Source organism: Mirounga leonina, unplaced genomic scaffold (genome assembly GCF_011800145.1).
Source record: "Mirounga leonina isolate KUSES-001 unplaced genomic scaffold, KU_Mleo_1.0 Mir_166, whole genome shotgun sequence".
Lineage (NCBI taxonomy): Eukaryota > Metazoa > Chordata > Mammalia > Carnivora > Phocidae > Mirounga > Mirounga leonina.
In genome coordinates, this window is record NW_023270418.1 from 19,268,964 (window position 1) to 19,295,429 (window position 26,466).

Sequence of the window (26,466 nt, forward strand, 5' to 3'; positions counted from 1 at the left end):
CAAGGTGTGTGACTGAATTCCTGGGGAAGGGGTTTGGATATATGTTAGTTGAACACCAACCCTTAGGCACAATTTATTAAAACCACTGATCTCCCCCCAACACTACATTGTTGGAAACAGCAATTTACATATTTCATTTCTTATTTTCTACTGCACCTGAAAATAGCACTAACACAAAGTTGTGAAAGTCTGGGCAAATCAATTCTGTTAGTGTGAATTCATGGCCAAGGCCGAGGATTTGAGCTTTAAATAAGACATTTAGTTTCACCTAACTGGGAGGATACTCCTTTCCCAAATGTCAGGTTACACTTTAGGGCTTATGTTTAATAAATGCAGGAGGCCCCAGGAAAAACCATCAGATTGTGTAGTGTAACTCTAATACCTAGCACAATGTCTGACATGCAGACGTCACACAATGAGCCTCATCTAGATTCTCTGTCTTTGTATCCATCCATCCATTCACCCATCCATCCATCCATCCACTGATCTATACATGCATATCTTCACATATGAAACTGAGTAAAACAAAAATTTAAATCAGTAGCATACTGGAAGTACATAAGTAGTGTCACCTCTCAACAAGCACAATTTATTTTGGAATGTCTACTGTTGAGGCTGATTCTAAGAAAAGATACTGATGATAAAAATTAATCAGAATCTATCCTATTCTTCAATGAATCCAGTGAGGATCACAGTCAGATAGACACATACATTTAACACAATATACATTTAACAACAATAATAGCTCACCTGAGATCCAGAGGATGAAGTGACATATTCTATGGGGAGGAGGTTAGAGAAGGATGTCCTACATGAGAGACATATTTCCCAAGTGGGAGATACTGAGTTTCCTGCAGATTCTCCCCTGTTATTTCTAACTTTGCTGATGAATTTTCATGCATATTTGTAGTTTGTTATGAGGGGGGAATAAACCATGCAATTGATCCTATATAGCTCAACCACCACATGGTCAATCTCTTTTGAAAAGCAAGAGGCATATTTGCAAGGGAAAGGTGGGTTGCCCTTCTGTGACCAAATTCACATTTTGCTTCACTTTCTCCCATCCCATACTCTCTCTTTTTAATTTAAGGAGCTGTTTCTAAAAAAATGTATACTGTGCAAAGAATAAAGAAATATTCCTTAACATTATTTGGTTCAGTTCTGATTCAACTGCTAAATTTGAAATTGAGTCAAATCACCAAAAGATAATGAAGAATACCTTTTAATGGCTTTAGAAATATATTTATTTTTATACTTGAAGGTAAGACAATTGAGCAGTACATATTGAACCAGCACAAAGAACCCAGCAGAAGGAATCTACAGGCTTACAAGGATGAGCCTTCTTAGGGAATCCCTGGGTTATATTTTTCATCTTCCAGTGAGAGCTCTAATAGGATTGGTACAAATAAAGACTGACTGCCATTTGGCCTTGTGGGTTAATCCTATTTTGCTTCTATAATTGTCACTACTATTCTCCACTATTAACAAGTTTATATATATATATATATATATATATATATATATATATGTCCTGGTATAAAAGAGTATGGCTCCAGAAACTAGAAAAGGGTTCTGTTCCTTACAAAGAAAGAGTGGAGATGATCACACCAAATAGAAAATCCATACCCAAGTTCTGGTAGTAAAAGAAACTAGCACAAGGTAAAATAAAACTTACACATTTTATTCACTAGATACCAGTAGAGCCTGGAAACATTGATAATTGATATTTTGATGGATTTTCCCTTGTTCTATGAACAGTGGTAACAACAAAATGATAATTCAATTAATGACAGGGAATAAAGCCTTTTAATAATTTTCATTAATATAAGGCATCATTGTTTCTGCTATGTCTAAGCTAAGCCAATGGATCTCATTAAATCTCATTAAAGAAGTTGGTCATGGTCTGGTTATTACAGAAAAGGAATGACATCAAGGAAAATCAAATTGATACTTAGTGTGTCATGTTTGTGTTTTTTTTTTTTTTTTTTTAGAAAGGATACAATCCTCAAGTCAGACCAAAACACAAGAGTGTTTTGCACGTGTGTGTCTGTGTGTAGGGAGGGGTCTTATACTGAAGATAAAAAACGAGGGTCTAGAAATTGACTCACATATGAAAACTATAGGAATCTTTAGTTCTTTTTTTTTTTTTTTTTTAATAAACCATTATCTTCATGAATGAAGGACTAGATTTTTATGTAGCCACAACTACCTGGAAACTATCTGCAACAATAACAATAATAAAGCCCACATAAATACAGCAGCTGATGGAAGTTTACTGACTGTAAACTATTTGTGAATCAACTGATAAAATCATGTCTTCTGCTCCAGATATTTCTTTCTTCCTAAACCTTCGCCTAATATTCTGAGTCCATTTTTAACTCCCTACTTTATGAAGCTGTCCCTGATTTCTTCAGCCCACATGAGTAAATCCTTCCCCTGGCTCATTAGTACTCATTCTCTGGGCTGTAAGTATCTTTTTTTTTTTTTTTTTTGGAATGATTCTTATTAATGACTTCCCTTTCATTTCAACTAAATTATAAATACCTTAAGCCTCAGGCTATGATTTGTACTTGTTCAGCAACCTTTTGATTACATGGGGGAGAAGTGCAACAGAGGAAGGAGGTCCAGAACACACACCAGGCACATTAGATGATAGGGTATTCATTCAAAAAATATTTACTGAGCTACTCTATGCCAAGTTCTTTACCAGGCTCTAGTTATTGGTAGAACAAAACAGACACACTCCTTGTCTCCACGGACATTACAAGCTATGAGGAGGCACAGTCAATAAACATGTAGGCAAATATTGTCATAGTTGTCATAGTTCTCTAAAGGAAATGCATTGAATTCAAGGATGGAGAGTAAGAACCCAGGCTTAACAATATCTATTTTTCATTTTTGCCTTTATTTGTGTCAAAGCATTTTATATGATTCTAATACAAAACTCTCATGCACTAGGGGAAAATGATCTAGTGTCCCTATACAGCCTCCATAACAGTGGCTAGAAATGAGGTTCTCATACTGCTTGGATAGATAAGAGTTGATTCAAGAACTGGGGATATAGAGTATATGAGCCTCCTAAAGTGGAATATTTGGGAGTTCAGCAAAGAGGGTCAACAGGTTAAGAGAGTGGATGAAGACAGAGAAGGAAACTAGGATTACTGTGAAATAATCCTTTCTCCAGATTATATCACCAGTTAGCAAACAAGTTGTTTCAAGATATTTCATCCTAATAAGTGGTTGAACTTCCATAAACAAAGTATTATCGATAATCAGGTGTCTGAAAAATATCACAAATTCTGTATGTCAGAAATCTGGGCATAATTTAGATGGGTTCTATTTTGGGGGTCTTACAAGGCTGAAATCAAAATGTTAGCTAGACATGGGGGTCTTATCAGTGGCTCAGGGTATTCTATCTAAGGTTACACTGCTATTGTAAGAATTCTGCTATTGGCAGAATTCATTTACTTGTGGCTGTAGAACTTATGCTGGCTTGTTCCTTCAAGGTCAGCAGGAGAGTCTCTACTACTCTGAATCTATTTACAAGGGCAGCATGAATCCTTGAGAGTTCTCTTGACTAGAGGAAGCACACCCAGGATAATCTCCCTTTTGATGAACTCCAAATTAACTGATTAGGGATCTTAACTGCATCTGCCCACTCCCATCACCTTTGTTGTATAAGGGTAAAATCTCATCTTAGTTCAAAGTTCAGATAGCACAGGGCAGCTATATCAGGAGATGGGAATCACATAGAACAGTTAATAATTCTGCCTGTCGTACTGCATTCTCTCCCTGACAGCATTACAGTGGCTGAGTCAGGTACTAGCAGTCCCCCTTTTAATGTGACACATGGTTCTCTGAAGTCATTATTGAATGCTAAAAAGAGGGGCTGAATGTCAATTACAATCTATAATGCCCCAAAGCCATTATTTTCATTTAATAATCCATTCAATCATTTCTATATACATATGACCAACTTTACTCATTTCTGATAAATACTGACCTTAGCACGTATTTGAGTTTGCAGTTCTAGTCTGTGCTCAATTAAAATATTACAGTGAAAATACCATCTCTGTGCTAGAACATCTCAGATCCCCAAGTGTTTTGAGGTCTAAGTATAGGACCTTTCTTCTATTAATCTCCTTTTGCACCTAATATGGCAAAAGGACATTCAGTAACATTTTTATATGTATTTTGCACTCCCAATAAATTGATAAAAATGTGCTATATGTCTGGGTGGGGAAATAATAGGGCAAAAACTGTATTTTTCTTAAGAGAGATAAAGATATTATTTTGTTATTAATAATATTGTCTCCCCTCCCCACTTGATGATAATACCTCTAGACACTAATCTGACACATTCCAGTTCAGACAATATTTTCACATCTTTTGATTCTCTCAATAGCCCTGTGATTTGAGTTTCTTTCCATCATTGTTCTTTCATTGAAGAAGAAACTGGAACTAAAAAGAATTTAAGTGGATTTTCAAGATCAATCTACAAAGAAGAGCTGGGAATCCTAAATATGTATGCATCAAATAACAGAGATCTGAAATATGTGAAGAAAAACTGATAGAACAGATAGGAGACAGAGACAAAGACAATGTTATAAAGATTTCAATATCTATTTCTCAACAGTTGATAGACTAACTAGATATAAAATCAGCAATGTTACAGAAGAACTCTATACCACCCTTGGACTGGATCTAATCAGCATTTATAGTACACTCTCCTCAATAACAGCAGAATACACATTTCTTAAAGTTTACATGAAGGATTTACCAAGATAGGCCATATTCTGGACCATAAAATAAACTGTGAAAAATTAAAAGATATTGAAATTACACATAGTGTATTCTCTGATCATAATGGAATCAAACTAAAAATTAAAAAAGATAACAGATAAATCTCCAAATACTTAAACATTATACAACATACTTCTAAATACAAGTGGCAAAGAAATGTCTTGCTCAAAGGAGACCAAAAGTACTTTTAACTGCATGATAATGAGAATACAAAATATCAAAATTTGTAAAACAAGCCTAAGAGGGAAATTTATAAAACTAAATACTTTTATTAGGAAAGAGAAAAATCTCAAATCAATAATCTGAGTTCCCACCTTAAGAAATTAGAAGAAAAAGAGAAAAACCAAAAGAAAGCAGAAGATAGGTCATAATAAAGATAAGAACATAAATCAATTATCTTAAAAACAGAAAAATACAGGGCGCCTGGGTGGTTCAGTCAGTTGAGTGTCTGGCTAAGCTCTGGTCATGATCTTGGACTCCTAGGATTGAGCCTGGCATCAGGCTCCCTTCTCAGCCAGGAGTCTGCTTCTTCCTCTCCCCCTGCCCCCCCCAACTCATGCTCGCTCATTCTCTCTCTCAAATAAATACAATTTTTTAAAAACCCAGAAAAATACAGAACACCAATGAAACAGAAAACCATTTATTTTAAAAGATTGGTAAAATTGGCAGACCTCTAGCAAAACTGAAAAATAAAGACACAAATTGCCCATGTCAGCAATAAACTATGAATATCACTGCAGACCATGTAGACATAGGGATATTAAGAGAATACTATTTTAAAAAAGAGAGAATAAATAATTCTACATGTGTAAAGATTTGACTACTTAGATAAAATGGATAAATTTCCTCAAACACACAATCCAACACAAATCATCAATTATGAAATAGATAATCTGAATGACATCATAACTACTGAAGACATTGAATTCATAATTTAAAAAATCCTTAAAACGAAAAACAAAAAAATCCTTGGGCTAGTTTCAATGGAGAAGTCTAACAAAACATTAAAGAACAATTACCATTCATTCTACACAAGCTCTTGCAGAAAGGAAGGAGGATAGGAAACTTCTCACATCATTTTCTGAGGTTAGTATTACCCTGATACCTGACAAACACAGTTGGAAAACAAAAGATCAATATCTGTCATGTTTATAGATACAAAAATCCTTAACAAAAGATTAGCTAATAGAATTCAGCAATATATAAAAATAACTTTATGCTATGACAAAGTAGGGTGTATTCTAGGGATTCAAGACTGGATTAATATTAAAAAAAAACAACAATTAAGGTAATCTACCATATTAACAGGCCAAGGCAAAACAATCACATAATCATATTAATTACTTTAGAAAAATGTATTTGACAAAATTCACTACTTATTTATGATAAAAGGAATAGAGGAGAACTTTCTCAACTTGATAGGGTTAATCTGCAAAAAAAATTCCTACAGCTAATATCATATGTAATGGTGAAAGACTGAGTGTTTCCCTTAAAATTGGGCACAAGCAAGGATATGCACTCTCACCTCTATTTTTGGGTTTTTGTTTTGTTTTGTTTTGTTTTTAATCTATGTGTCTCACTACTGTGACCTCAGTGCCAGGAAAAAACAATGCCTTTTCATTCAGTGATCCCCACTTTTTTTTAAGATTCTATTTATTTACTTGAGAACGAGAGACAGAAAGAGCATGAGTGGGCGGGGGGAAGGGGGAGGGCAGAAGGAGAAGGATAAACAACTCCCCACTGAGCAGAGAGCTCCTTGCAGGGCTTGATCCCAGCACCCGGAGATTGCGACCTGAGTCAAAGACAGATGCTTAACTGACTGAGCCACACAGGAGCCCCTCACTCAGTGATTCCTTGAGGAGTAAACACACATGGTAGGAATGCAGAAATGGTGAGTTTCATAAGTTTTTGGTTCAATAATCCAAATTTCATATATTTGGATCCCAAAGGGAAAGAGAATAGCTTAGTAATGGTAAAATGAGAATCAAAGTAACAGATTCAAAATTAATTTTTGCTTGTTTTAAGTAACTGGGAAGGTACTCTTATCACTCTGATCTCATACAGCACTTTGAGTCTTAGCCAGTGCAATATAGCAAGAAAAAGAAATAAGAGACATACAGGTCAGAAAGGAAGAAATAAAGGAGTCTCCATTTGTAGATGATGTAATAGGGTAATAGTCATCTATTGATATAACAGTAATATTGTATCCCATGAGGTACCAGGCATGAAAATAAACAACATACCACTACCATGGTTGGTTGGGCAGATGAACAGGAGTCTATGTACTTGATGACTTTATTAGTCACTATATCAGATCTGGACTTATTTTTGGAATTCATGACTTGAGAAAACTAAACCCCTTATTTTGTCGAGATACTATGCATACAATCTCTTTCAGATGAAGAGCAATCTTTAAGTCATAGTATTTACATAATCAATTTTCCTGCCTTTAAAATAAGCATAATGAACTGTAGCTTTCACAGGAAGTTAAGAAATTTGCATTGTAACCTGTAAAGAATAGCCCTTGGACTGAATTATGCCCCTCCCACCCACCAACCCCCACCTGCCAATCCTTATGTTTAAGCATTAACTCCCAATGTGACTATTTGGACACAGGGCCTCTAGGGAGGTGATTAAGGTTAAATGTGGTCAAAAGGGTGGGGTCCTGATCTGATGGGAGTGGTGTACTCAAAAGAAGAGACATACCAGGGATGCCTGGGTGGCCCAGTTGGTTAAGCATCTGACTCTTGCTTTTCCGCTCAGTTTGTGATCTTGGGGTTGTGATCTTGGGCCCCATATCAGGCTCCCCACTCACCACAGGGTCTGCTTGAAATTCTCTTTCCCTCTCCCTCTGACCCTCCTGCTCTCTCTCTCTAAAATAAATAAATAAATCTTTTAAAAGAGAGACAGACACCAGAGAGTGCATTCTCACTCTCTCTCTCTCACTCTCTCTTCACACACAAATATAAAAGAGATCCTGCAAGAAGATGGCCATCTACAAGCTGGGAAGACAGACTTTACCAGAATCCAGCCCTGAGGGCACCTTGATCTTGGACTTCTAGCTTCCAGAGTGGTGAGAAAATAAATGTTGAAATCTCCCAGTCTGCGGTATTTGGTTATGACTGTCTGAATGGATTCATGTAAATGGCATCACAGAAGCCACAAAAATAGGTATTTTTAAAAAGCAAAATGTAGACAACAGAAATACAGAAATAAAGACAAGACAAGCAAATGGGTAGAAATGGCATTTAAAAATCAGGTGTACTGAGAGTAAAAAAGGTAACTATGACTACACAAATTGTTTTTATATATTCACATATTTAGATTTTATAAGTGAAGCTATGTCACACATTTTACCATGTTTCATGAGAATGAGTCACCAAAATATATTGGTAGTTCCTTCACCATACTAATGGATATCAAGTAACAGTACAGCTATGGTGTTGTGTTTTTCACAAACATCCTATGAATTTGTTCAGGATGGTGAATGGTGTCTAGGTGGAGAGAGAGACAATGGACCACATACCTAAAATTTCAGTAAATAAGCAAATAAGTAAACAAGATTTCCTAAATGAGGAACAAGAAATTAACTTAATGTAGTATGAGCTTCAGAGGAATTTTATTTTTAATGTAATGATAAAGGAGTAATGTTTCAAAAACTGGAAATGGAGAAAAGTATAGGTACTCCTAGCCCTTCTGTACAAATTTGTGGTACTGGGCAGTTATACAAAAAGCAATTTGAGGAACCAAAGAGAAATAAGCAATAAGTTAAACAAGTTCCTGGGTGATAGCAGTGAACAGAAGACATGCAGAGAAGTGATCTAAGGCATCTCATCCTGGAAATATACAAAATGCCCCCATTCTTTCTGTAGAGCACAGACCATCATCCTGCTTGCTCCTGAATTATACTATTCACCTGTGGGCAAACTCATGAACACATGTTCCAAGTTCATTCATATTCCTGAGCAGAGAACTTGAAAACCACTGAAACACATTCCAATACCAGAAATGAAGTTTCTATTATGACTGTCTACATTAGCCTGCCAAACAAGCTTAATGAGACATTCTTCATTTCTCCCCCCTTTCTACCCCATTAGATTCCTTCCCTGGAGGAAACTATATTACTGTAGCTATATTCAATCTTCCATGACCAGAGAGCTGTTTATGGAGAGAGCTTAAAATGTCCAAAGGCCTTACTATAAATCAATGAAAACAGAAGCATCATCAATAACCTCAGACCTAGATGATGGGGAGACCCTGGCACTGAAGTTCCTGAATTTAGTTTTCCCAGACCCTGGGAAGAATATGGGCCAGCACCACCAATCAACAAAGTATCCATTATCTTAAGAGACAAGCGATACAGAAAATCCTGAATGTCAACTTTGCAAAAACTCAAGCAAACAGAAGAGAGAGTAAGCTACAATGCTATCTTCCATTAGCTCAGTGTGAAATGAAGCTAAAATTAAAATAAATTTACCTCTGTGAAAACATGTCCATGTGCAAGAGCAAAGGAAAATTCTATGGATAGCAAGGTATGAGCACATTAAAAACATGATTTAAAATCTTTTAGATTTGGGGCGCCTGGGTGGCTCAGTTGGTTAAGCGACTGCCTTCGGCTCAGGTCATGATCCTGGAGTCCCGGGATCGAGTGCCGCATCTTCTCCCTCTGACCCTCCCCCCTCTCATGTGCTCTCTCTCTCTCTCGCTCTCTCTCTCTCATTCTTTCTCTTTCAAATAAATAAATAAATAAATAAATAAATAAATAAATAAATAAATCTTAAAAAAAAAAAATCTTTTAGATTTCCCAGCATTTACACCACACAGTAAGAGTCAAGAAATAAGATTTACCACCTAGGAAGGAGAGAGGATTAGAATGTGAGGTATAACTGACTTCAGACACTGGAATTGGATAGTTTACTGTTTTATATAAGGCACACAAGGGTGATAAATAGAAATTGAAAGTCAGCAATCATGCCATACATAGGACCTTAGATATTCTACTTTTGTTCTCATGTCACTAGCCATTTTACCTCCTAAGATATGCCAGGAATCTCAATGCTTCTGCCCATTTAATATTGGGTCATATTGAATCCCTTGATATAGTATAAAACATTTAAACTGTAAAATTCAGTGTTGTAACATTTTATCGGAGAGTTTTATTTGAAGCTGCTCCTGATAATGAGAGAGGAAACAGAGAGAATGGATTTTGTAGAAAGAGATGGTTTTGTAATCAACATAAGTACTGGAAGGATTTTATTATACAAAACTGCAGAGGGCTATAAAAAAGTTCTCCCTACTCTTCTCTAAACTGCAAAGAGCATTTCTAGATATGCATATACACACAGAGGAGACTTTGTAGACCTTACATTTGAGGAGTTACCCTGCTAACATTTCTTGCAATGTAATTGCTTTCCTGTACAATAGCAACCAGGAAAAAAGACAGGGGGGTGGATTATAACTTATAAAAGTCTCTGTGGGTAAGACAAAGGTTTGCATATTTTAAATATTGAATACTGTAGAGATTTCATCCTATGAAATCACTCATTTTATATATTACCTCTAGAGCAAGGGCTTGGAAGGCCTTCAAATAAATGGAGACTTGTACTTGCATTGCAATATAACGTTGGATCATGGCAAAGTCCCTTCCCAATATGAAAACCCTTCCAGAATCAGGATGTGGGTAGATTCTATTCTGGTCTAAAATATTTGCTCCTACTCCATGGGAGAGAATTGAACATTCCTGCCATGTTCACAGCAAGCTTCACCATGTAGCTTGTATGGCCTCTCATAGTGGGACAATTATATTTCTCTATCCCACTGATGTGAGGAATGGCAATTTGACTCACTTTGGCTAATGAATTGTGAAGAAATAATGTGTGTTTCTTCTGAGCACAAGTTGAAGATCATCTATGGTTCCATCACCTCTTTTCCCTATGCCCCAAGACCAGTTAAAGCCAAAATAAGGACTGCTTCTGCAGCCTGGGTCCTGAAGTGAATATAAAGAAGAGCAGTACCACAGACACCAAAGCCAACAGTAACATAAACAGAAAAATGAGAATTCCTTTTTTAAGTCACTGAGATTTGCAAGTTATTACTAGAGTGTACCCCAGCCTATCCTGAGGATACACGGGATGACAGAGAAGATGGTAGAAATGTATAAAAATGCGATTTTATACTCAATATTATATTTTATATATTATATACTATTTTAGTATATTTCATACTTAATATTCTTGTATTAGAGACTTAAATCATTGTGACAAGGAACTGGTCATTAACTAGAGTTATGCCCGTTGATCTTTTTTTTTTTTTTAAGACTTTATTTATTTGCGAGAGAGACAATGAGAGACAGAGAGCATGAGAGGGAGGAGGGTCAGAGGGAGAAGCAGACTCCCTGCTAAGCAGGGAGCCTGATGTGGGATTCGATCCTGGGACTCCAGGATCATGACCTGAGCCGAAGGCAGTCGCTCAACGAACTGAGCCACTCAGGCGCCCGCCCGTTGATCATTTGTAATCATTTAATCTTAAATTGGTAGATTAGTAACATATTACAGCTGATCCCATGGTTTATGAACCATCACCATTGATCCTTTGTACCATTTAGCAATATCTCAACAAATGCTTTGAGTCAGCCATTTCAATTTTTGGAAACCATGAAATCAGTAAACAGATGCATAAGGGTTTTTGTGCAAACATTCCTTATAATATTGAAAAAAAATAGTGACAACAACCTGGATATCAACAATAGAGGGTGAGCTATTTTTAAAATAAACAATATATCCTGTCATAGAGGAACATTTAAACCTGTGGGAAATGCTCAAAATACACTGAGGAAAAAAAATCATATTATAACACAATATATAATGGTGTGATCCAAATGTTATTCAAATTATATAAATGAATAAAAGTCTGGTAATGTAAAAACAGGCACTTTTTTTCCTTTATACTTATCTGTGTTTTCAATATTATCTACTACAACTTTGTATTATTATAATGAGGTAATAATAATGTTCTATGGTATATAATTGAATAGAAAAAAAAAGACCACATGACTGGTATGATACATCAAAATTGTATTGAAATACATAGTACATCTCTAGAACAACACATATAGAATTATTAATATTAACTTTTAAAACATTGGTGGGAAGTAAATGAGAAGACAACTCTCACTTTATGCCCTGTACAGTTTAATATCACACATTTGTAATAAGCATATATTAATTTATAATTTAAAAACTTCACTAATGTTATTAAACATACAAAGACATGAACACACGTGAGTGCACGCACACACACACACACATTTTTGGCCTTGTAATTGAATTTGGTGTTCTCACCGTCAGAGTCAGATGTCCTCACTGAATAGAACAGGGACACAGTTACTCAGTTTTCAAAACCTTCAAGGTGGAGTAAGACTAAAACCCAGGCCAACTTCTATAGGCTCTTTGGAGTTATTCTTAGCTCTGGTATTATGCTGAAGTAATCTACCCATTTATTTCCAAAAAGAGAATGTACTGGTTACACCCACATTTCCCAGGCTTTGGTCCAATGTGTAAGCCTCAAAAACAAAAATCACTTGAGGAAAAAACAAAGGACCCTGTCTCGAGAATCCAGGCCACAGAGCGTGAGAGAAAACTTCACACAGAGAAAAAGAGGTAAAGCTTGGGCTTCTCAATGGCTCGCTCTGCCTGTGATTTCAGATTGGCCAACTCTGACCCTTAATTTCATTCATCTCTACGCAAGGTATATTTTCCCCTCTTCAAACTTAGGAAAGCAAAGATTGCTCAAGAATATGTGAGTACCTGAATAATAAAATGATATATCCTAAAGAAAGATGTTTTCCATTTGATTATTAAAGCATGATACATTTTATTGTAAGAATGTACAAAGCAGAAGGATTTTCAGAGGAAAAAATTATTATGTAATATTGTCCCCTTTCCTTATTGTTAAAATGTGCATGTTTCATTTTTCATTTGGATTTATATTCCAAGAGAATTCACTCTTTTCAGAATGCAATATGATCCATGATTATTTATGGTTCTACAAGTTTCATAATGTATCCCAATAAAACTATTATAGCAGAGGAAGAGAATTAACAAGGATAAGGGTAATTGAGTCATAATGCACAGTCTATGAAGTTAAAAATGTTTTTAATCATTAATGTAGCAATGACTTAAAGGAATATAATTCTTCGAGGTTCTGAGTAGGTTAAGGTCTGACTATAACAATCCCTCTTATGACACTAAATTTTCTCTGTAGTATCAGTGATTACAAAAACAAATTCATTAAAAATATTACATCTAGCTGTTTATGGTACACTTAGACCTGGCTGTCAATATTGCAACTTGAGTCATATATATGAGTCATATGTATTCAAGCCATGAAAGAGCCACATTCTTTCACCCTGTGATTTGAAGAGAGGAAAGAAAAAGCACTGTAGCATTATCTAAAATAGTAGAAATTTAGAGCCGAGATAAATATCAAAAATATAGGGGTGCTGTTAAAAATTATGGTGTGACTGCCACATTTTATGTACATGTTGTGACCATTCAAAATAAAGTTATAAATATTAATTTTTACATTGGAGAGCATATATAATCCATCCTGATATTTTAGTGTCTAACACAGGTCATACGATGTGAAATGAAAAAGGTGGAACATAAAATATCTGTTGCAATTCAGTGATGCAGGATACCTATGCATGGGTGCAAAGATGAGAAAGGGCTTAACTGGAATCACAGTTGTGTTATTTGGTAGGGTTTTAGATGGTTTATTTTTCTTTCAGAAAACTGCATAGTATTCTATTCTTATTTTTGTCATTATAAAAAATTGGACACAAAGAAAAAAATACACAGCTATTTTCAAGTTTATATGTTCAGAACATGAGATATATTCAAACAAACAAAAAAGATTTGAGGACTTGGTATGTAACCTTGACCCTGGGAACTTTGTTCTCTGTGACTTTCAAGCCAACATTTACTGTAGGGTGACAGAATCTCAAAGATCACATTATATCAGCTATTACCAGTTTCAAGCTGTCTTTTTAGTATACCTATTTACCTGGTGTTTAATAAATTTTTCTATTAAAGTCCAGTGATTCTGGGAGGGAAGGGCTTGTGATTGACTGGGTTGAATGATTTCAATTAGATAACTACAGTCAAGGTAGAATGCTATTTTCTTTAAGTCCTATTCAAGTGGGTAACGAGAGGTGACATATGATAAGAAACACCTGAGCCAGGTTTAGCTGTACCTGCCAAACCTTACTCTAATGTTTTCTAGATATTCCCAAAGCAAAATCAGTAAACAATTCAAAACCCCATGGTTCCAGTAAGATTGTAGATCACTCTGTTTCAGAGTCTGGTATGGGAAAAAAAAGCTATGAGAAACTGAAAATTAAGTGATGATCACTGTGTCCTACACATTTATATTAAAAGGCAAGGATTGTGGCACCTGGATGGCTCAGTCGGTTGAGCCTCTGACTCTTGGTTTTGGCTCAGGTCGTGATCGCAGGGTTGTGAGATCAAGCCCTTGCATGGGGCTCCATGCCCAGCAGGGAGTCTGCTTGAAGATTTCTCTCCCTCTCTCTGCTCCTTCCCCTGCTCACACATGCTCTCTTTCTTTTTCTTGTGCGCTCTCTCTCTCTCATAAATAAATAAATCTTTAAATGGAAAATATTTTTAAAAGTTTCAGAGGGACAGAAATGCAGTGCTAAGGTTCTAAGAGACTGATTTTGCACGGCAGAAGCAGCATTACCTCAGCTGAGATCTCTGCTTTCAAAAAAGGCCTTGATGGTTGTTCCATGTTCCGGTTTCTTATACGTGTGTTATCCCTGGTGACAAATTATAATGTGCCTTTTTTTTTTCTTTCTTTTTTTTTTTTTGAGGCCTACAAACGAGAAGTAGGATCAAATCCAAAACAACTTCTTTTAGTTTGGGACATCAGCCAAAAAAATGAGAGAAAATAAATTCTTTGGTAGAAGTCTTTTTTCTTTCTTATTTCTTAAACCCTTACACAAATACAGCTACCCTCTCAAACTCTGGGCCTACCTCTAGAAAAAATTACAGCAAACATCAAGGTAGTAAGTCTCATGGTATTTTTATTTTTCTTCTTACTCTTTCAATAATATTAGATAATGGATATTAGATGACATATATGTGACTATGTCAATGATGGTTTAACAAAATTTCTGATTCATCTGCCAAGGATAAACAAATATGCTTATTGAGCAATATGGAACAAGAGGTACTCAACTTGCTATTGAATGAAAACTTAGATTTTCTTTTTCTTCTTTTTTTTTAACCAATTGGAAATGAACATTTGTGGGAAAATAGAATGTCTTTACCCTTGCTGAAATATATTAACCAAATTTATACTGGATGATAATACCCCAAATTCAGAGATAAATGGGAAACATTCTCTATACGTTTGCTATATATGTCATGATATAAATAGAAAAAGTTATAATTTGATATCTGAAGGGAGGTTAAATTTTACAAATGAACAATACAAAATATATTATGAACATGTATATGACACATCCACAGCTAGTAGGGAAAAGCTGAGAGATTTTCCTCTAGGGTCAGGAATAAGACAAGGATGTCCACTCTTGCTGCTTTTATTCATGATAGCACTGGAACTTCTAGCTGTAGCAATCAGACAAGATTAAAAAAAAGGTATCTGAATTGGTAAGAAACAAAGAAAACTGTCACTATTTGGAGATGACATGATATTTTTTGTAGAAAACTCTAAAGATATCTCCAGACAACTATTAGAATAAATGAATTCAGTGAAGTTGCAGGACACAAAATTGATATACAGAAGTATGTTGCATCTACACACAAATAACAAAGTAGCACAAAGAGAAATTAATAAAACAACCCTACTTACAATTACACCAAAAGGAATAAAATACCTAGGAATAAATTTAACTAAGTAGGTGAAAGACCAATACTCTGAGAACTATATGACACTGGTGAAATTAATTGAAAATGACACAAACTGGAAAGATATTTCAGGCTCATCGACTGGAAGAATTAATGTTAAAATGTCTATACCATCCTAAGTAATCTATAGATTCAATGCAATCCCTATCAAACTACCAATGACACTTTTCACAGAACTAGAACAAATGATCCTAAGATTTTTATGGAACTACCGAAGGCCCTGAATAGCCAAAACATTTTTAAGAAAAACAAACTGGAGGTATCACAATCCCAAATTTCAAGATATACTACAAAGCTGTCATAATCAAAACAGTATGGCACTGGTACACAAATAGACACATAGATCAATGAAAGAGCAGAGGGAGCTCATAAATAAGCCCATAGTTATATGGTCAATTAATCTATGACAAAAGATGCAAGAATTTACAATGGGGAAAAGACAGTCTTTTCAATAAATGGTGTTGAGAAAACTGAACAGCTACATACAAAAGAATGAAAGCGGACCACTCTCCTTCACCACACACAAAAATAAACTCGAAATGGATTAAAGACCTGAATGTGAGACCTGAGACCATAAAACTCTTAAAAGAAAACATAAGCAGTAATCTCTTGGATATTAGCCTTAGCAATGTATTTATGGATATGTTACCTCAGGCAAGGGAAACAAAAGCAAAAATAAACTATTGGGACTATACCAAAATAAAAAGCTTCTACACAGCAAAGGAAACCATTATCAAAACAAAAAGGCAACCTACTGAATAGGAGAAAATATTCATAAGTGACACACACAGTAAGGGGTTAATAGCCAAAATATAGAAGGAACTTATACAAATCAACACTAAAAAAACAAAAGCAAAACACAGAACACACACACACACACACACACACAAATAATACAATTAAGAAATGGGCAGAGGACCTAATAAATATTTTTCCAAAGAAGACAGCGAGATGGCCAACAGATATGTGAAAAGATGTTCAACATCACTCATCATCAGGGAAATGTAAACCAAAATCATAATGAGATATCACTTCATACCAGTCAAAACAGCTAGTATCAAATACAAGAAATAACAATTTCGGTGAGGACGTGGAGAAAAGGGAACTCTCATGCCCTGTTGGTGGGAATGTAAATTGGCACAGCCACCATGGAAAACAGTATGGAGGTGCCTTGAAAAATTAAAAAATAGAAATACCATATGATCTGGTAATTCCACTACTATTTACCCAAAGAAAGCAAAAACATTAATTTGAAAAGATATATGCACCCTTATGTTTATTGCAGCATTATTTACAATAGCCAAGGTATGGAAGCAACCTAAGTGTCCACTGTTAGATGAAAAGATAAAGATGTGGTATATATTTGTAATGGAATATTAGACATAAAAGAATGAGATCTTAAGCAGTGAAATAAAAGGCAATAAGATAAAGAAAAAGATAAAAAGTATGTAAGACTTCCTTATAATACTAAGTACGGAGTTATTTCCATTAAAGTTATATTGTATGAAACCTTGTACAACTTTTGTTCATAGATTTTTTCAACAATTGCACTTGAATCCACCTCATTGTTCTTAATTTTCTCACCCACCTGAACTGCCTCAAAATGTCATAGCATCTTAGAGATTTTCTAGTAAGTGCTATATCCAGTTATTCTACAGCCTACCGTCAAAAGGTCATCAGTTCCTTTGATCTGTTATATATAAATAGAAAGAAAAAGAATCACTAAGATTAGGATAGAAAGCATTTAAAAAATAAAGTCAATTCTTGGTCTACCACAAATCTAGAAATATAAAAGCATTTAAAATATGTAAAGACAGGCTAAAAGAAAAATCTTTACTTCAAACAATAAACATTAAATTTTTCAAATAACTTAATGGTATTTGTTAAGGGATTGAAGCTTTCCAGAAAGAATAAATTCATTATTTCTTTCAAAGACAACAACATGTTTATGGAAACTTTAAAACTTCATATATTTGAGAGACTAACATGTAAAAGAAACAAACAAATTTTATTGGACTAAGGAAAGCAAGACTGATGGATGATAAATATAGGAAAGCAGATTCTGGTTCACTTAGGTAAGAACAGTATTTGATTGAATTTACTTAAAACTGGAATAAACTTCTGAAGGACATAATGAGTGCCCAGTCACTGTAGTTTTTATATTTAGGTGAAATTTAAAAAAATGTGTGCCTGAAATAATGGGACCATGATAAAAATGAGGTAACATGGATAAATGAAACCACAGTGGGAGTGGGGGTAAAGTAATGAATTAGAACTTCACATTTGGAATTTGAAGAGTCATGAGAGAAACCATTTTCTAACACTTTGCAGTATTAATCACATATTAAAATTTTGAAGGATACTTTTATTTATTGGAGAACTTCATTTGAAGCACCCAATATGAAACTCAATGATTCAACTTGCCCAACTCTTCACACATTGGGATTTTAGTTTATGCTTATATTAACTTATTTGACTTCTTTCCATGGGATCAGTCCATTTTCACTCACATCCTTAGAGAACTGGTGTCATTTTTTCCCCCTTTATGAATAGTATGTCCCTCTCAAAATCAAGGAACCAAAACTTTTCTCACAGTCCCTGAATCACAGATTTTATCATTGGTCACTGGAATCTAGTACTGATATCCCCTGTTCAGTGATGTTGAAATGGTGCATCAATCTTGATGAATAGTTCTTGAGTTCTCTCCAATTCTCGTGCCTTCCCTCTTCTGAATCTACATATCTCCAAGGAAGAGAGTGTCTTGGGGGCAAGGAGTCCCTCTATCCCTTGCCCCAACCCATAGTCCTCCTCAGTATCACCAGTTACTCGTATCTGGCCAGAATTTCTCAACAGTCTCAACTGGTACAAGAGGTCAGGTATCATGTACCTAATTAGCAAATTTTGCTGGCACTCTTGCCCTAGAAAGCCCAAGTACATCAGTACTTTTTTCTTCTTTCAATATTCATATAAAGATATCACCGGTATATCTCAAAGCAAAATTCAATTTCCCAATCTCATTCTATAAATTTTTGGTGGGGTGGGGAGCAGAAGAGAGGCAGAGAGTGACGAGGGAGGAAAAAGTATTTGAAAAAGCCATAGTTTAACTTAAAACTTTTTGATTTAAAAAATTTTTCAATAATTTACACAAAATTGGAATGTAATAGAAACCTTCTTGAGTGTTCTCCACTTAATGAAACTGCTGGATTAGCTGGTATTCTCAATTCTCTCTACAATGTACGACCCACACCGACAGCACACTATATGCTTGCTGATGTGCTTGAGCAGGCACGGCCCCCCTGCTCCCATGAACTGAGATGTGAGCTTGCCAAGTGCCTCTTGTACTATTTCCTAAACTTATGTACTTGCTATTGTAATTGCATTTAACTGTAATTAAATATTAATTATAATATTTTAATTATATAAACTGATGAAATGTAAGTGAAAGATAAAAGAATTCCATTTGTATGAAAACCAAATTGAATGCTTTGTTAAGACTTGATACTGGTTGGGGCACCTGGGTGGTGCAGTCAGTTAAGCATCTGACTCTTGGTTTTGGCTCAGGGTCCTGAGATCAAGCCTGGTATCAGGCTCTGAGCTTAGCGCAGTCTGCTTGGGATTCTCTCTCCCTCTCCCTGTTCCTCCCACTTGTGCTCTCTCTCTCAAATAAATAAATCTTTAAAAAAAATAATAAAAAGGACTTGATATTGGTGAGTCACTAAAAGCCTTGTTGTCAAATAGACGTGGGTGGGAAAATCCTAAAAAGTGGAGAGAAAAATAATCATAAAAAATAAACAAATGAATTTTGCACTCAAGTTGCTTTGCAAATTTTTCTTCTTAAAAATGCTACCTATAGTTTAGAGAAACTGGAAAGGGTATTAAGTATTATGTTCCAGGGGTGGTTTATGTAAGCACGAGGACTCAGGATTCAGTGGTGTAGAGAAACTCCAAGAAAAAGCATGGTCCTAGAACAATAGATTAGAGAAGGGTGTTAAACCATTTTTCTGTAATTCCCTCTTCTTGCCAATTTCTTTATTCAACTGAATATTTACCAGAAATGCCAAAATATTTTACCATATATCTCTTTAGATAGTCTAGTTCTCAGTCTTTAGCTTTTTACAGGTAATTTGGAAGACAAGACAAGGGTATACTGCTCTATACCCTTCCTCTAAATTCACCAGTTGTTGGCATTTGCCACTTTAGCTTTCCCAATTTTCCACTCCACACTGTTCACTTCTAATGCTTTTTACTTCATAGCATTAGTTTTAGTTATTTGTATCTATTTCTTTTGATCAAACTATTTTAGATTAAGTTGCAGACATCATGCCCTTTTACTCCTACCAGCTTAGCCTGGGTCCCATCCTATAGTGTTGTGTATAATTCACAATCACATTTAGGAAAACACCATTAAATTCAACCAAAATCTATTTAAATAGGGTTTAACAATGGTGTCAAATACTGGAAATACTAAATACTGGAAATCAGGAAAAAATGTTGGCTTTCTCAGTTAAACTTTGAAACAAACACATAATAGATAACAGAAACAGGATGTCACCAAAAGCAGACAAATGTTAGGAAGAGAGGAAGAAGAGACTGTGATCTTATTGAAACCATTAATATGTTCTAGAAAATATGTCACTCAGAAATGAGGGAAGAAAAGCTGCTCAGTCTTAGAAGAGCAAAAGCAAGAGACAGAACCTCCCAAAAAAGCTGTTTGAGCATGGTCTAATTAGGCAATGATCTCTCCGTTAGGAGATTTTTTTTTTTTTTTTTTAGGAGATGGTTTTCACCGGCATTTCTATTGTATGGTAGAGTGGATTAAGCAAAGTCAGAAAATATTCAGATCAAATAGTAAACTCTGTTTTAGAATCTGATGCTCATCAAAGGGCACAAATTGATGCAACTTTCTAATATATTGCCTATTAAACAAAGATACAAAAACAATGGAAGAGATCTTCATCCTGTTGTCAGATGTAACTCCCTAAAGGACTTTGAAAAGTGTATTTGTTATTATTACTCTTAATATAATACCACTTTCTCCACTCAGAAATCTTCAATAGCTCCCCATTGTTTACATAATAATGCCAATTTGGGGGCCAGGGATTCTAGGTTTTTCTAATGTAGTCATATACTACACTTGTGACCTAAATCTTTGGCTTATGACCTAGAATCTTATTAACACCCACTACGTGTTGCTCTGTTTGGTCAAATCCGTCACTCCTGGCTGCCCAAAACATCTTCTCTTTCCTTTTTCCGTGCTGATGATCAACTCTCCTGAGCCTCTGTTTACAAAACGTTGACCATACTATGTTGTAATGGAGCCTAAGGCAAAAGGAAAAACAGTACTTCATTTAAATTATAATATTTTATTCATCGTGACACTTTTTGGTATTAATACTGATTTTGTAACATACTGCATTAAAATAGGATTAATCTTGATTACGGAGATTGTGGACACCATCTTAAATTTTGTGCTTGAGGCACAAACCACATTTGCTTCACCCTGGAAGCGTCCTCATGAAGACTTCCTAATTCCCATAGCAAAAAGTAAACTTTCTCTTGTCTGAAATCCCAGCACACTGAGTTTCTCTCTTTTACAACACTGAACAGTTTAGTTTTTTGTTTTTTGCTTTTTTCTGTCATCACTGTAGTATCTAAGTTCATTGAGGACAGAAAGCTACTAATATTTTTACCTTTATTATATAGCAATCTCCAATACAGATTTAATGTTAAAAAACAAAGATAAGAAACAAAACATTTAATGGCAAATCAAGAATTCACTTAGTGTTCTTCAATTCGTTCTCTACTTGGGAAAATTCTTGTAAGGGCTCTTTAGAAAAATAAAGAATGGCAGACTATGAATCAGTCATTTCTCATTTCTTCACTCAAGAAATACTAACTGGGCATATACTACATGCCATGTGCTGTTTTGAGTAGAGAGTATTCAGAAGTGAATGTGTCAGAAACAGTCCCTAAACTCATGGATGATGCATTGTAAAGGGGGAAAATTCAAGAATTAAATGTTATTCCTGACTGTGATGAGTGATAAGAAATAGAACGCACACACTGTTAAGGATGTCTAGGAGAATATCCTTTAACAATAAGTGAGTGAGAGTCTAAACAAAGTTACTCAAGAAAGGGAACACCAGTGAGGCTGGGAAACCCTCATGTTTTTTTTCTACTGTGATGTCCTCATATGTCATCTTATTAGGGAAGGTTTGAGTTCATTTCCTAGTACCAAAGGGATTTCTTCCACAAACTAAGAAGAAATACAGAGAGAGAATCAAATACACAAAGAGATATTTTCTCATGCTCCATATACCTCAACTAACTAAATAACAACCTAAGCCAAATATGTGGGATAATTACAACTGTCCTTTCATTTTGTTAACCATAGTAACTACAAATGTAATTCTCCCAATATGATATTGAAACACATCCAGAGAGTACCAATCAAGCAACCAACATCCACTGGATTGGGAGGGGGTACCACAAGGAAGGCATACAGAGGAACTAAAATTTTCAAATTGAAAACACCATTAATAATTAGAGATTACATATTTTGTGAACCAGATAAAGGTTTTATCAAAAAGCGAGCGAGAGAGAGATTTCTCCCTCAGATTCAATCATTTATCATGACTTATTGTTTAATACCCTTAGCACGTCAGGAGCTTTATAAAAAATGCTTTCTTGTCTCCCATAGTGGAAGAAGTCAAGCCCCAAACACCCTCCCCCAGCCATCTCTGGTGAATGGAGCAAGTCATTAAAGAGGAATTTGAATTGAGGAGTTTTTCATGGGATTTTCTGTCAAGACTTCTAAATAGACAGCCAATGAATGGGCCCTTACTTACAAACACAGCCTTGTTGCATGCGGGCTGAGCAAACAGACACCATTGTGGGGACAGGTGGAAAAGAAATATGAATGGACAGTGCAGTTTGCTGCTGTGGAGAATCTCATTACCAACTGACTTTGTGCATGGCCTCCACGTCTGGGAGAGTAGCCACCCTTCCACAAACCCTCCGTCTTTTCCCATGTGCATCTTAAAAATCAGCAACAATAGGAGGCACAATTTGAAATTCTTTAGAGGAGAAATGTCTTTTTTCTATCCCTCTTCTTCCCATTATTTCAAACACAATTCTAATTCAGGAGTTCAGCTACTGTACCTCTCTCATGGGAATTGAAAAGACTAAATGAAAGTATGAGTATTTCTTTCTTGGGAGAGTACTGCAAACAAGTTTTTTGTAACCCAACAGTCCTCACAGTGTTAATGGACATACCAAAACAGACAGAGCCCTGTGTCCTACTGCCCACATACAGGCCTTTCTAGAAGAATCGTGTGATCCTTACAACCTGTAGGAGACCAACATGAGTGTTCAGCTATCATTCCCAGGAGATAAGTAGGCAATAAAGAACTTCCCACAGCATTGCCCTTGAATAAATGGTATTGATATAGACCAAGTGCCTGTTGACACTTTGTCTCTCTTCAAGTAAGTGTCAAATGACAGGAGTAACTTCCCAGGTCAAAACTCTGGGGGAGAACTTTGTCCTCTATGGAGAAAAGCAGATATACTTTGGGGGGCTTATAAGTACATGGGGATAGATTAGTTGCAACAATATTATGCACTAGCAGAATAACAAGAGACCAACCTTTCATTTATTGCATATCTTTTTCTAAGCAGCACAGAGCAAACCAGTAAACTATGACATCATGTAGAAGGAGTTCTGGGCTGAGCTTGCACAGAGCCTACTGAGGTAGTTATGACAGGTCTAACTGGTGAGCTGTGCCCCTAGGAAGTCTATTAGCATGAAAGATGGGGGAATATCCTTGAAACACAAAACTAAAGCCAGTAGGTTCTAAAAGAAGCAGAACAGGGTACTATAAGCTACAGGAGCAAAAGAGAGATTCTGAGTATATGATGGTCACTTGGATTTATCTCCTCATCAAGACCCCTTTGTACTCAGACTTCAGTTTTCTGAAGAGCAAAGGACTGTTAAAGCAAAAACCTGAGAAAAATCTGCTTCACGGAAGACACTGGGGCAAATGCAAACAGTGCAGGAAACCCATAGATGTCTTAGAGATACAATATCTCTAACTATCCAACACAAACCTGGGCTCCTGGACCCCAACTGCTGCAAGATTCACCTATGCCGATGGGTAGCAGTTGTATCTGGTGGACGAGGTAGCCTCTTGGAGGTAGCTGTGATTAAAATGCAGTGGGAGAGTCAGGCAGCCTCTAGTGACAAGGGTACCATTGGGGGTGGTATTCCCTGAAGCCACCTGGGCTACAGAGTCCAGTGGATTGTAATGGAAATCAACGTCCACTGAGGAAAAGGGCTCAATGACCAAAGCAAGCAGCAATGGCTAGTCACAAAGAAGGCTAGAAGAGGTGACGGCAAAGATGCTCTATGGTCTCTGACTCACTTCCTTTGTGAGCACACAGGGGACACTCCTTGGGTACTTCCAGAAATACTTAACTGTGGTAAGAATCCGAGAAACATGGCTGACACATGGGATATGCCCACTTGACATCCATCATGAACCATGAGATTCATTAAAACTCACATGCACACGGCGTCCTCTCCCCCACACTACTGTCAAAGCGGAATTGAGGTGTGGTACAAGGTAATAGGGTTTCTGTAGCAAATTCACTGAAACATACAGAAATTATAAATAAAGACCAGTATGTTAACTCCCCATTATAATTTCCCATAGCAGTTATTAAAAAAAAAAATCATACATAATTCAAAACCCTAGTTTCACTCTGAGCTCAGGAGTGAAAGCACCTAGGAAAATACAGGCCTAGCAAGCTCAGTTTTTGTCTCTTTTTGACCATCATACCATATCCTTCTTGCGACCTCAGATTGCTCCTCTTAATCATCAGCTGTGTTTGGTTTGTTCATTTCTTGCCTATCCTTCAAAATCTTACTATTTTGTCTCCATAGCTTCTTGCGTCCCTCCCTCTCAATGAGCCTCCTCTCTCATTTCCTCATAATGGGGAGACTTTAGGATTTTAAATGACCACAATCTTAATCTGAGACACTAATATCAGCAAAAAATCTAAAGCGAGTTTAGGCTGCATTAGTAGAGGCACGGTGTCTAGAATAAGGGAGATCATTTGGCTCTATTTGGCACTGGCCAGATTACGTGTCTCATCTTAATTGTTTTCAGAGCATATCACATGTTAAAGAGACCACAACCAGAGAGTAAGCGCTTTGAGAATTATGACTATTACATCACTTGTATCTGGCACACTGTGACACAGAAGGTACACTGAATAAATATATCTCAGACTCTCAGCTTTTCTCTTCCTGCACAGAAGTTGTACAAATAAGGCTAGAGGCTGGACTTAGGAGCTAAACTTCCTGAGTTCAAAATTCCACCTCCACCATTTATTTATTAAAGGATCTGGATCAATTTAAGTTCTAAACAAGCTCTTTGGCTCAGTTTACACAACCATCAACCAAGCACATTATAACATACACTCCCCAGGGTTAATGTGAAAATTAAATTAGTTAGAATTTTTTACTAAAGCATTCGCAGAAATCAGTCTAAAAAAAGGAGTAAGAATTGAGAAAAACCTACTATCAAAAAAACAACCAACACTGTATTTATGCCTTTATATATTGACATGGATCTAAAATATTTTCTGTTTTAAGATACAGATAAAATTTGAAATATAACTCTGTATACTATCTAAGCAATTTTGCACCTGCCTTGTAAAACCTTTTAGTATATGGGTTCTAATATATATTTTTTTCCTTTGGCTATAGGGTGTAGATAAATTTAAGAGACAATGGAACACTGTAACCAACAGTCTCCAGGAATATTGCTCCTAACAGTAGTCAAGTGACTAGGCATTTGATTCCAGCCAGTCTTTTCAGTGAGAAGGCAAAAAGAACTCAGTCCTGGAGTTTACTTGAGGACCTCATGTTTCAAATAATGCTGGAACTAGCAGCTCTCTTTAGTTCATCTTACGGATCTGCTTATGGTATCAGGCAGCAAAGCTATGCCATGCCTTGGATTCCCATTTTCTATATTCAGTTTGGACGGGGATTCTGAAGGCTCATGAAAGCATGATCAATTAAGGAATCAGTTCTCAGTGCTGATGGGGCCTACAGTTGCATACTCATTTTGCATATCTTACACATTCTGTGTTTGATGTGTCACACTTCTTACAGAAACCAAAAGAAGAAAGTGTACTCAGGCTTCTCCATCATTTTACGGAAACAAATGAGAACAGATTAAAAAGAGGGGAAAAAGTCAAAATAGTTTTATGATTGCTTGGTAGTTAATGTGTTTTAGTTAGGTCATATTAACTTTTTATAAAGGTACATCTACCTTCTTTACTGTATTTTTCAATTATGGCATAAAACACATGTTCCATGTTCTTTCTAAGCATTATTAATAACTCATGCGTAAAGTCAGCGGTTTTGTGGTGACTTAACCAAGGAATATATTTTGGCATTTAAGAGTTAAATGGCCTGTCTAAACTCAGAGAAATTCTTTGTAGAGGCAGTGATCCAATTCTTATTATTTTACTAACTACAATAAATCATTTACTAAATGATGTTAAATTGTATTAGCAAACGTAGAGCATATAAGACTGTAAGAGTTATCTTACACACAGGCTTTTCAGACTCCAATTCTCTCCACCATATGCCACATATCTGACATGCTGCCCATCTCCTACATTTCCTGTTTTGTGACAGTCAATGGAA